The 11,387-nt window shown below is 42.0% G+C and overlaps 1 long non-coding RNA gene across 1 annotated transcript; it reads left to right on the top strand.

The window, feature by feature from the left end:
- The first annotated feature begins 5,028 nt into the window (after positions 1 to 5,028).
- LOC118988022 (uncharacterized) lies at positions 5,029 to 8,777 on the top strand. The gene is made up of 2 exons (XR_005066694.1): positions 5,029 to 5,061; positions 8,417 to 8,777. It is a non-coding gene; the product is annotated as an uncharacterized LOC118988022 (long non-coding RNA).
- The last annotated feature ends 2,610 nt before the right edge of the window (positions 8,778 to 11,387 follow it).

Genomic DNA, 11,387 nt, shown 5'->3' with positions numbered 1-11,387 from the left:
GCTGTGCATTGGACTCCAGAACTCAATTACCTGCTAGTTGTAAGTTTGGACCCTTAACATCTCCCCAACCCCCCCTCCTCCACCCCCAACCCCTGGTAACCTCCATTCTACTCTGTTTTCACAAGTTCAGGTTTTTTATTCCACATATAAGTGATATCATAGCGTATTTGTCCTTCCTGGTCTGACTTAACTCACTTAGCATAATGCCTTCAGGATTCACTCATGTTGTCACAAATTTGTTCCTTCTATTGACTCTTAAAAATTTTTATTGTTGTTCAACTATAGTTGTCTGCATTTCCCCCTACCGCTCACCCCCACCCTGGCCATCCCCACCTCCCACCTTTGATCCTACCTTCCTTGGTTTTGTCTATGCATTTTTTATACATGCTTTTGACTCTTAAATATTTCACAATTCCCCACAAACCCAGCTATGAATTAAGAAGGGTTTAATAACTATTTCATCCAGAACTTTAAGTTTAAGGGCTGTTCCAGCAGTTTCTATAGAACCCTAGTCAGCCATATCACTGATATAGAAGTCTCCTCCTTGTCATTCTATACTTTGTGATGCTAAAGTGACTATTAATGATTGTTATGTTACATTTGTTATACACCACTCCTTCCCTGTTTGCATTTGCCTGGGTCTATATGAGTCAAATACATTTTGACTGATGGGGGGAATTAGCCACTAATCTGAATGTTTTGAATATTGCAACATGTCAAACAAGAATGATCAGATTCTTCACCACTAAAATGTACAGTGTTGTTTAGACATGCCAAACAACTATATCCTGATTTGCTGCTGTTGTTTTAGGTATATGAATAATTCATCTATTTTGGTTTTACTTATCTTGTCATCTCACTGGTGCTCTAGCTTTTGTTTAAAAATGCCAACCGCATTTAAAAGATAAGAGGCATTATTTTAGAACTAGGGGTGAGTAGAAGTGTACAGTTAAGCTACGGAGGCATGCAATTGGGATTATATTCAAGTCCTTTCTTGGCGTATTCTCATGAGGATGGGATTACACAGAGGGCGACGAAAGTATCACCGGTTACCCTGGTACATTACTGAAACTTTCATCTTGGAACATTAAAGAAAACCCAGAAACTGAAGAGTGGTGTAGGATTGTTAGGGAGTTTACTAACTGGGTGATTTGTGTTATAATTTGTTAATTCCATTTTAGCTACCAGGAGTCTCGTTCTAGTAATCAGATGACTCACTGACATATTGAGAAGCACCATCAACTAGGAGAAACAGAAGCAAACACTTTAGTTCGGGTGGCTCAACCAAGCTTCTTCCAAGAATTTTGTTCCGATGGTTTCTAAATAATGAGAGGTGCCAAGTTTATAGTAGTGGAGCCCATTGCATTTATTGTTCCACTTGTGGTACAAATTGATATAAAATTGAAACATGCCCGGTAATATCCATCCGAGGTCAACAAAGCACAGTGAGCACTCTAAGCTCTCACTGGTTTCCGCATACGTCTGTCATCCTTCTCGTGTGAAAATGACAGATGATAGTAATTCACCTTAAGAGGGAGGTGGTGGGGATTTGGGGATTGATAGATTTGGTCTAGACTACCTTCACTCTGCCAGTTGAGCTAACCCAACACCTCATCTGATGACAAAAGAGAAATAATAAACAAGCGTATGTTACCGTAGTGTTTTATAATTTACAAAGAGGTTTTTGTTTACCTTGTTTTGTGATCCTCCCAAGAGCTCCTGGAGGTTGGCAAGACAGGAATTAGGAATTTTTTCTTTTCTGAGTGAGGAAACCAAGGCTGAGAGAGATCGCACGACATAGCCAGACACTCCAAATACCCGAATTCTCAACCACGTGTCCCGTCCCTACACCAGTGTACTTATTGGGCAGGACTCCTACTATTGCTGGAAGAGAATCCAAATAGATGAGGGGAGGATCTTGGCCACATGCCTTTGACCAGGCCTGGGGCACAATTTTCTGAGACTCACATGTTACTACTTTGCAGAAATTCTCATGCTATTGTGACCTCTATATGCTTAGCCAATACCATAAGCATCAATTATTTTGGAACGAAACACATCAAAAACTTTTGCCAGCAAGTATTTGGTGAGTGTAATGAATGGATTGGAAAAGTGAGAGAGAGTGATACTTTGGGAGTTTATTATTTTGTCCTTTGTTTGGTTCTGTTGTTATTACTTAAGTTAATCTCATTTCCTTGCTTCTCAATGGTGTCAAGTTCTCTGGAATATTCCTCCCATACCTTGTCTTCTTTTCTTATCCTGCCATTGGATGAGAGTGGATGGAGGTGGTTAATATACTGGAGGGAGTCATTTTCGTCTTTCTCAGTGGCTGCATGGGCCTAGAGCACAGTGAAGTGACAAGCGGCATTCCTCGAAGACACCTGAGCAAGGTGAGTGTTCAGCAGCTCTTCCTTCCCTTGTGTGAAGACCTGAGCAGTCCCAGGAGCCGCTCTCCCATGTCCTCTCCAGGTGTGCCGTGCAGACCCATGTCCCAGAGGAGATTAGCTTCCTGGGACACTGAGTTAGGAAATGTCCATGAGAAAGGTGTGGAGTGGCAATAGAAGATAGCTCCGTGAGATTTGTCAAATTGTTGATTTCGCATGTTTAGACCAAAAGTTTCTTGTTCTTCATAAATTTTATTAAATTTTTGCCTGTTTAAAAAAAGTTACGGGTGCTTCCATTTTTCAACCACTATATCCAGTCTGTCACAAGCCCTGCGTGGCCCATGTTTTCAGTAATGTATCTTCCTTCCTCCCTCCGCGGTGCTACTGCCGTTGCCCCGGTTCAAGCTTCTGTTGTTCTCATAGATCAGCTATCGTGTTGCTAACTGGTTTCTGCCCCCAGTGTGGCCCCCTCCCACTTACCCTTTATAGTGCTGTCCCAGCAGGATTGTTACCAAATGCCACTCTAATCGTGACACTCCCTGCTTAGACACTTTCGTTGTCTCCTTTTGCGTTTCAGAAGTTTAGCATAGCCTTTCCAGATAGGGGCTCTTACGTTCTCTACAGCCTCATTTGTCACTTAGGCACTCTTAGTCCTGTGAAAGTAAGTCACCTGAAGGTGCCATGCTATTTGCCACTGCCTTTGGCCTTCATGTATTTGCAGTTCCATGTACCTGCTGTTCTTATCCACAGTATTCACCTGGATGGCTGTTCTCCAGCTTCAAAACTCAGAGGAAGCATGCCTCCTCTGCCTCTTCCATCCACCATCTCCATTTGCTCACAGCGCACGTCACATAGCACTTTAATTACCTGTGAACTTGTCTTTCCCACCAAACTGTAGATTCTTGAGAGAAAGAACTGTGTCTTATTTGACTTGATGTCTCCAGTAACTCTTATGGTTTTTTCCATACAATATGCATTTAAAACATACAAGAATGAGGAAAAAGATGCAAAAGATGTTCCAGACTAATTATTTTCATTGCCTCTTGTCAGGGATAACTGTACTGCACACTCAGGTGCTAAACGGATTCTAGAACTTTTGGGCAGTCAAGGATGATTGTCAGGGTGATCCTGACAGCTGGCCCAGCTCCTGCCTGGGAGCTGAGTGGCTGCCCTCGTGGTATGATGTGTGGTCAAGCAGGTTCCCATGCCCTCCTGTTACCTCTAAGTGCCCAGAACTGTACTGTGACTACACTATTGCCCCAAGAGGGTGTGGTGTGGGCGAGTCTTGGCTTGCCTCTGGATTTTCTCCACAAGTGCCTCACAGAGGGCATGGCATCTCATCACTGACCACAGGATTTCCAACTGCACTTCACACTTTCCCTAGACTCTCAAAAAATGCTCCCTCTTTTCTCAAACTAGAAGATTTCTTTTTTAAAGACTGGACTTCTTTCTTTTCAACACATAAAACTTTCAAATTAAGTAGAAAAATCTTTCAAAAGTGTTGTTTGTAACCCCAGCTGGTGTAGCTCCATGGATCGAGTGCAGGCTGTGAACCAAGGGGTCACCAGTTCAATTCCCAGTGAGGGCACATGCCTGGGTTGCAGGCCAGGTCCCCAGTAGGGACTGTGTGAGAGGCAACCACTCGTTGATGTTTCTCTCCCTCTCTTTCTCCCTCCCTTCCTCTCTCTCCAAAAATAAATAAAAAAATAAAATCTTAAAAAAAAGTTTCGTTTGTAGACTGAACTCCCCTCCCTAACAACGCTGAGCACAGTTGTAAGTATTTGTGGATCACAGTTTTTCTTCCAGGGCTACTGTTTGGTTCATAACACCAAAGAATCAGTGAATTTTTCTCTCCAGTCTGAAGGCAGCCTTATGAAAATCTGATCCAGCATTTTACAGTGGGGAAATGAAGGCCAAGCATAAGATGGATAGAGAAGGCTCTGTGTTGGAAGAAAGGAGGAAGGCATCTGCAATTTGCTGATTAACCAGCCTCACAGGCTTGCCTTCCTCAGGTGTGCAGGCCCATAAGATAACGCACATCACTGGACAGTTCGTTTCTGTGATTCTCCAGGATTTTAAAGGCAGCTGGTCTCTTGACGGCTCTCTGAGCACTTTCATCTGGCCTCCTACCTGTTGCATAAGAATGTGATGTAGGGAAGGCGAGTGTGCCTGATTTACAAGGGCAGCAATTCCAGCACAATCATAACTGACTTCTCTTTTTGAAGGGAGGAAGTTGGGGTTTCTGTTGGTGGTGGAATCATTTCTCCTTGACAGAGGAAGGAACCTTGTTTCAGATTGTCCTGAGTCTCAGTGTTAGTGTATACACACACACAATACATATATGCAAAACGAACAGGCCCCAAATGGAGTTCCTTATGCTAAACCCCATGTCTCCAACCAAGACTTAGTGAAAGTTTCGGTCCTTCCAGAAATGGATTCTACACCAGTCAATCAGGAGGCGCCCGGTCAGCACGAGGTAGGTCATCTTTCGGCTAGACCCCTGCCATCCCCTGAAGGAAAGTAACGTTGCAACAACCAACCCACCTTTGTGCCCAGTGTAGCTTCCTAGTTCCTGCTGCCTTCTGCTTGAAAGTCTCTCATTTTGTACAGCTCGTGGGAGCTCCTTGCTGCCTGCTGGATGGGGTGCTGCCTGATTCATGAATGTTGAACAAAGTGGGTAAGACCTTTAACATTTACTCCGTTGAATTCTGTTTTCCCCCCCAAATAATGTATATACTGTATGCATATTGCACGTAGATACTAACAGTGTCAGTCCCTGAACTTGTGGATGTTGCCTGACTTTTTGGCATTAGCATCTCTTGTCATTTCAGCTGAGGACACCCGACTCCAGATTTCAATCTAGTGGAAACTAGACTCTTACCCCTCAGTGACTCGTGGGCAAGGACGGTGGTGGGGGAAGGTGGATCGGACACCAGTGGAGACTTGGATGGGGAGCTCTTCGTAAGTATGCCCAAAAGATAGTCTTGATATTCCACCCCTAGTTATAAAATGTTCTCTCTTTATTAAAAGAACAGGAATTTCAATAACATTTCATAAACCATGCGTTTAAAGGGGGTAGTCAAAAAAAGCGTTTAATGTAAACTAAATCTACAATTTTCTATAATACCTTCCTCCATCATTTTTCTCCTTATGTACCTTTAATACTTGTCTCAGAGTCCAGGACTCTTCCCAGGGACCAGACCGCAGAGCTGACTGCCCTGCACCCTGTCCCGACGTCCCCGTGCTGCTGTCTCTGTTCCCAAACAGCACTCCCTCAGCTTAACTTTGGTTTGCTCCCTCCTCCCCTGCAGGTCTGTGTGCAAAAGTGTTTTTAAAAAGCAGGGTCTTTCTCAGGCTGCTTTATTTTTAAAGATTTTATTTATCTTTAGAGGGGAAGGGAAGGAGAGAGGGAGAGAAATATCAATGTATGGTTGCCTCTCATGTGTCCCCTGATCGGAACTGGCCTGTAACCCAGGCATGTGCCCTGACTGGGAATTGAACCTCGATCTTTTGGTTTGCAGGCCTGTGCTCAGTCCAGGCTTTTTTTTTTTTTTAAGTGAACTAATGATCTCCTTTCTCAGCACTCCTTGTTCTACCCTGCTTACTATTTCTTAGCACCACCCTGTTCGTTAGCTTGATGATTGTGTAGCTAGCTCCACTAGAAATTAAACTCCTTTAAGGATAGGAATTTTATGTGTGTTGTTCTTAGTACCTAGAAGACTATGGTGGTGCATGGTAGTTGCTCAATAAATGTTGAGTTAATGAAATACATGCATAAGATGAAATAATTAGAGAAGGAACTGTTAGGCGAAAGAAAAATAAAGCATAAACACAAGCTTAACATCTTCTTTCCTCCTGGTTCTAGCAATCTCAGACCCCATCTTCTAGGAGAGGAGAAAAAAAAAGTAAGGGACTCACCAGTGTGGGACCAGAGTCTGTGTTATACAAGTAAATTAAGGACTAAAAGGCAGGGGATGCTATGCTGTCTCTTGTAACTAGGAAAGAAGGGTCTGGGGACACAAAACAGCTTAAGGACATGGCTTCTGGGAGTTTTATAATGATATCATTATAACTCCCAGTCAAGGTACAAAGAGTATTTTTCTCAGTCTGGTATAAAGTCCTACAAGATAATTCCAATTGGTCTAAGTTGGCCAACTCTAGGATCTAAACCCTAAGAGAGCAGGGTGTTTTCACTTCTGCTCACTGCTGAATTCCAACATTCTAGAAAAATGCATGGCACAAAGTAGATGCTCAGTAAATAATAACTGAAGGGATGAAGGTACCTGCTCTGAAATCAGATGCAATGGAGCAGTGTTCTTACACTATACCTGCCTCCCACCAAAAATGAAAAACAACCAAGAGAGGAAGGGATCCTGGTCAGCTAAAGTATTAGGTGTCCACCTTACATCCTAGAAGTATATGATTTTTTTTGCCATCAAAAGGAGTGATTTTTCATTTTAATCTTAAATGGCTTCTTCCTGGGAGAGTGCAGCCTTTTACTTCCGTTGAGATGGAAGTAAACTGTGGTTCTCTCCCAGTATAATCCTGATGGCACAAAACGCCATTTTTCAGGTTATGTAGTTTTTATGGAAATGAAAGGATTATGTGTACAAAGGAACTCGAGGAGGGATGCACCAGACGCTTAGATTATTTTAGGAGTTGGTTAACAGTATCACACCTGGCTTTCATAAATTTAAATGTGGGGATACATTTTCATAGATTAAAAGAATGAACTATCCTTCACGGACAACTCCACATTCACTAAAAATCTTTCAAATTGTTCATATTTTGTGACTAGCAAAATGAGAAGTTTTCCCAAAAAATGTACGGGAAGTCAGAATTACACTTACTTATGATAGAAAAAACCACCACAAACATTAAAAAACAGGAATTAAAAAATCTGTGCTACATTCATATATGATATGACAAAAATCATGTTTTAGGACACAGATAACACAGGAAGTTATTCATAGTGTACTATGGATTGAAAAAAGCATGATTGTAAATTATGATATAGAACAAGATTCCATTTTATTTAAAAAAAACTCACATTAACAGTGTGGTTCTTTTGACACAAAGGACGAATGTTTTCCTGGTGAATTTTATTTTCTTCATGTACTTTTCTGTGAATTTTGGATTTTTACAGTGAACAAGTGTTATTACATAACAACATGAAACATGAAGACCTTACCATATTTTGTTTGTAATATCTCCATTCCTCTTTGCTTATAGAGCTTAAATAGCTAACTAACCTTACAAAATGCTCAGGGTTCTTATATTTGACATCCTGAGGTGGACACGGAAGCAGCTTTCAAATGCATGTGCCTATGGATCTCTTATTTTTTGGAGGAATTTGGTCCTGTAGCTTGTGTTTGGTCCTGTAGCTTGTGTTTGGAGGAATTTGGTCCTGTAGCTTGTGTTTCTGCAATCCTTACACATTTATGCACTTTTACCTGTGCTACAAGTCCTTGTGAGAAAAAACTGTCTAGGAGTCACTGTAGGGAGACCACAGGGAACATCTCTGGGTGTAAAATTTCAAAGGCAACGAAAGTGTTGAGTTGCTTTTTCTGATAAAATCTAGGGATGCTCACAAGCACAGCACAGCTCTCCAGTGGGATCTGTGGATAGAATTAGAACGTTGTGGGAGGAATAGAAAAGGTGATTTCAAGAGGACCGATTAACTAAAGGAGCAGTAGAACGGTGTTATGCAGGTGGGAAATCAGGAACATCTTGTTTCCAGGCTTAAGGGGAAAAAAAGAGGAAATAAATAGAAACAGAAGCAAATCCACTGTATTAGCCAGGAAAATGTGTTCCTAAATCTGTCTTCAGCACACAGAAATGATTCCTTGGGAACAAAATATTTTATTTACTTTAGCCTAGAGAAAACACTTAGTATTCTACTGATTCATTTTTTACATTTCAATCTTAAAGACACCACGACTTCTGTTTTAATTAGTGTATCTTATTAATGGTAATGGTTCCATGTATATACAACAAAAAGTTGACAGAACAATATGTTGCTTACCTGGCAGATGAGCTGAGAAGACAGAAAAAACCGTTTGTGGAGAAGAACTAGTCACTCAAGGGTGGGTGTCGATTTTTAAATAACTGAAAATTGCAGCAAAAAATCTTCATTAAGATTTTAATCACCTCAGTTTTGCAAGGACTTATCATAGTTTCAGCAAGAAAGCCCAAATGCAAAAGAAGATAGATTATTTAAAATAGGGTTCTTTTAGGTAATTACCTAGAGGGAACAACATGGAAAGACTATTTTTCTCAAAATAGTTGAAATGTTAGAAAACTCAGTAGTCTAGTAATGGGTCAATGGTTATGGAATGTGTTATCATACACTCACTGTAACATGATATAAATATTAAAATGTTGGTTAAAACACTATGTAGTAGCATATAATTATTTATTGCCTAATGTTATCTATATCTATATATCTCTATCAGTATATCTATATCTATATCCATATATCATATAAGGAAAATTAATGGAAGCAAATAATCCAGTATATACTCCATTCCATTATTTTTTCTTATGCATGCTAATAATATCAGTGAGGATAGTGGAGTTTTATTCTTTTGTCAAAATTTCTATGCTGTGGTTATATAAAAATATCTTTAAAATTTCACTAATATTTATCTCTAAATTTAAAAAGTACTCTGAGTCAGCACCCTCTAAGAATCCTAAGGTTAAGCCGACCTCATGTTAATTTCCTCATTTTGTAAGATAGAAAGTATAAAGTTTATTACATTTTCACATCAGCATGGGACATACTGTTTTCCAAGAAACCTAAATGACTGTTGAGGCACAGACATTTCTTCTACTCAGCTTTAGATCAGGCAGTGCATTTGGAAATTGTTATAAATATAAAAACATAAAACTAAAAGCTAGTATGACCATTTTCCATGGTATTGAGCTGTGAATATAATACACACATGTTCAACAATGCTTATTACATGGAGGAGGGAGCTCATAGGGACTAGTGGCACCTGAGTCAAAACAGGGTTTTTCACGACTGCATAAGCATTGGGCAACTTTGAGAATCACATTACAGAATGTTCTGGAGGAGGTATGAGAATCTCCCCAGATCCCGCCCTGGCTGGTGTAGCTCAGTGGATTGAGCACGGGCCTGTGAACCAGACGATAGCGGTTCGATTCCCAGTCAGGGCACATGCCTGGGTTGCAGGCCAGTTCCCGGCAGGGGCCAGTTCCCAGCAGGGGATGCACAGAAGCAACCATACATTGATGTTTCTCTTCCTCTCTCCTTCCCTTCCCCTCTAAAAATAAATAAATAAAATATTAAAAAAAAAATCTCCCCAGATCCAAATGTGTCTGTGTTCATTGAGTTCAGAGGAATATCAAAGAAGCTTGTATTGAAACAAGGGCTCAGTAGGTGCCCCAAGGACAGCATGGGAGCCTGGGTGAGGAGGGGTGGGAGGAAAGGAGGAGAGGGTGGGAACTTCAATTTTTAATTATTTTTGTTTAGCAGCAGCTGGAGGAGGGAAGTCCTCCACAAGCCACATCCAAGGGGAATGGAAGAGCTGTCCATCACGGGAGACGTCTTCCTGCTCACCGGCCAAGGTGGCTACCAAGATTCATCCTGGAGTCCTCAGTCTGATGACAGGAGAGCCGAGGTAACTACTTGGATGAGCCGGATTTAAGTTTTTGTTGGTTGGTTGGTTCGTTGGTTCAGGATAAAGACCTGCCTTGATAGGGTTTCCTGGACTATTTGAAAACTGTGTGAGTTTGGTGAGGCCTTGATTGACGCTGCCCTATTTGGAGAACTTAATGTAATGAGTAATAACTCACCTTAAACAACAAAACTAGGATTTACAAAAGTTAAACATTCATTACAGAGACGACCCTTTCTTCCACGGGTGTTGAGTCGCATTTCCCTTAGTAACCAAATTAGAGTGGCTATAGAAATAACTGCGTATTCCAGTTTCCCCGCCTACGTATTTTCTTCTGGAACTCCCTGGGAGCCACCCGTGTTACAGAAGTCGGCCGTGGTGGTGGTTGCCACCTCTGTCATCTGTCAGTTCATTTCCTGCTAACCCGTGCCCAGCCTGCTGCTTTCCCGGCGCTCTTCATCTTAAAGCTGGATGTCTCCTGGCTGTTTTCCCCAGTTGGGCACAGTCACTTCCCTTCATGCCCCCTTGATTTCCTGTGAAACAGTCCAAGGCACTGTGAAGGTTTGGAGGTTTCAGAAGCCGAGAACAGTGAAGAGAATGCAAAAGGGACTTCAACCATGGCAGCGTTCAGAGGCCCCCCTGAGGTCATCTGCAAGGTATATAACCTCTTTGTCCGCTTCCCTTTCAGGGGGGCCCCCAGCCTGCTGCTTAACCACCCACAGTGCAGCGCCCCGAGCGCATCTCTGTCACCTGGAGTCAAGGTCCACAAGCCCTAGATGACTCCGAGCACCCCTGTTTTCCCATTTCCCTTACGGGATGACTGGGAATATTTACTCCCTGAAGGAAAAGGGCTATGGGAAGAAGGTTTTCTCTGAAGATTCTAGGATAAATCAGAACTCTAAAGTTTAACAATAGACATTTTCCTGATTCAGAGTGTTCAGTTGTTCCTGACACCAATGTGGGCTAGACTCCTGGCCAGGATGGGCTGCGCCGTCCGGCCGGTTCTTTCTCACATTGTCTCTTGCTCTGTAGGGTGGTGCTGGCTGTCCCATCCCCTCTCTGCCGCTCTCGGAGACCAATGCTGACAGAGACACACATCACTCTGTCACATGTGCTCACATATATGAGTAGGACATTACGAATTCACACTTAGGGAAGAAACATTTCTTTATTGGCTGTGTAAACTATAGAAACAGATCTGTTCAAAGATCTGCCCAATTTGCATTTCTAAACAGAGCTCTTGACTTCGGTGGAACAGATTGCATCTGGGTTCACATTTAGGTCTTCCCCAGCGTGTGGGTGGGGATTGCATAACCACAGGACCCACACAAGTGGTTTTTCACAGAACTGAAGAGTCATCCTT

Source organism: Sturnira hondurensis, unplaced genomic scaffold (assembly GCF_014824575.4).
Source record: "Sturnira hondurensis isolate 20B ecotype Veracruz unplaced genomic scaffold, ASM1482457v3 Scaffold0005563, whole genome shotgun sequence".
In the NCBI taxonomy this organism is placed as follows: Eukaryota; Metazoa; Chordata; class Mammalia; order Chiroptera; family Phyllostomidae; genus Sturnira; species Sturnira hondurensis.
This window is presented reverse-complemented; position numbering and strand designations above follow the sequence as displayed.